The sequence below is a fragment of the Rhincodon typus genome, chromosome 1, assembly GCF_021869965.1.
Source record: "Rhincodon typus isolate 14 chromosome 1, sRhiTyp1.1, whole genome shotgun sequence".
NCBI classification, from domain to species: domain Eukaryota; kingdom Metazoa; phylum Chordata; class Chondrichthyes; order Orectolobiformes; family Rhincodontidae; genus Rhincodon; species Rhincodon typus.
Window position 1 is genome coordinate 75,751,332 of NC_063332.1, and position 1,257 is coordinate 75,752,588.

At 35.1% G+C, this 1,257-nt stretch overlaps 1 protein-coding gene across 1 annotated transcript in view; it reads right to left on the reverse strand.

Annotated features, from left to right (window-relative positions):
• Positions 1 to 813: 813 nt before the first annotated feature.
• The window catches only part of tmem165 (transmembrane protein 165), a 16,466-nt gene continuing 16,022 nt past the window's right edge, over positions 814 to 1,257 (reverse strand). The window contains exon 5 of the mRNA XM_020533449.2: positions 814 to 1,257. This exon is cut by the window's right edge and continues 2,761 nt beyond it. The gene's annotated coding sequence lies outside the window, so the exon portion shown is untranslated.

Sequence of the window (1,257 nt, forward strand, 5' to 3'; positions counted from 1 at the left end):
ACAGCAGCAGAGTTGGAGTCTCCTGGGTTATTACTGTCAGTGTTGCTGTACCCAGAATGGAACTCAAGGATTGGGACAGCTACAATAGACTTTGAGAAGCCAAGGAGTCATGCTGGAGACCCAATTTGAACAGATGATGATCTCTTATTTAAGTAATTTCTTTTTATTCTTTTGTAGCTCAAAATGGTGCCAGATTGTGGCAACAAAGCACTTTTCACTGTATCTTCAAGATATGTGTGACAATAAAATCATTCATTCATAATTGTGCTTTTTACTACCAAGCTGCTGTTCAAGGTGAACATTTATATGCAAGACCAAAAACATTAAATGCAGAGTATCTTTCTCCATAGTTACATCTCATCATTTACACCTGTGTGGTTTACATCGGATTTAGCTCTTGAAGTACTAGAGATTTAAAACAAAAACAGATTTTGCTGCATTGTGTCAAATGCATCATAGTTTTCAGATTTACCACTAGCGATGTCCAAGAAAACTTTAGAAGCTCCATAGTGTAAAACTTAGTTTTTACTGACATACAAAAAAAAACTAGTAAGTGAAATGAATTGTACAAGATATGAACTGTACAAGATTGAGTTGTACCTCCCAGATTTAATTCTGGATGCTAAAAGTTAAGATAAATCTGCACCCAGGTTGCAAATATATTATTTCAAAACACTTAATGACTATCAAGAGGGGAAGGGTAAGGGTGAGAGTTTTTTTTTGGTGGGGGGGGGGTGCAGAAGAGAAGGAGGAAAGAAAATAACAAAGCTGAAACAATATGCAAATACTTTTAGAAATAAAAAGATTCAAATGTTTGAAGATATTTCCTTTTATACTTTAAATAAAAGTACAGCCACTGATAATAGCAATATGTACAAATCTAATCTGTACAATCAAGTTGGTGTCTTACAATTTTGTATTTTAACAAGAAAATGTTGACAATTTTGCAAACTGGCGTTCACAAAAACATTGCAGCATACAGATTGTACAAACTAATCCAACAGTGCAAATGAAGTTTTTACTCCTGTGTACCAACTAATTTGTATAACTTTGAAGAATGTTGGGAGTTCAAACATTAAGACTTTCAGGACCATAGTTGCACGAGCAGTTACAAGTATGCTGCACCACCAGAACTTAAATCAATAGGAAACATGATGATATCATTTTTCATCAGACGCATAATTTTTGTATGAGATTTTAAGTGACAGAACCCAAAGGACTGTGGAGGATCCCCAAAGGACTGTGGAGGATCCCCAA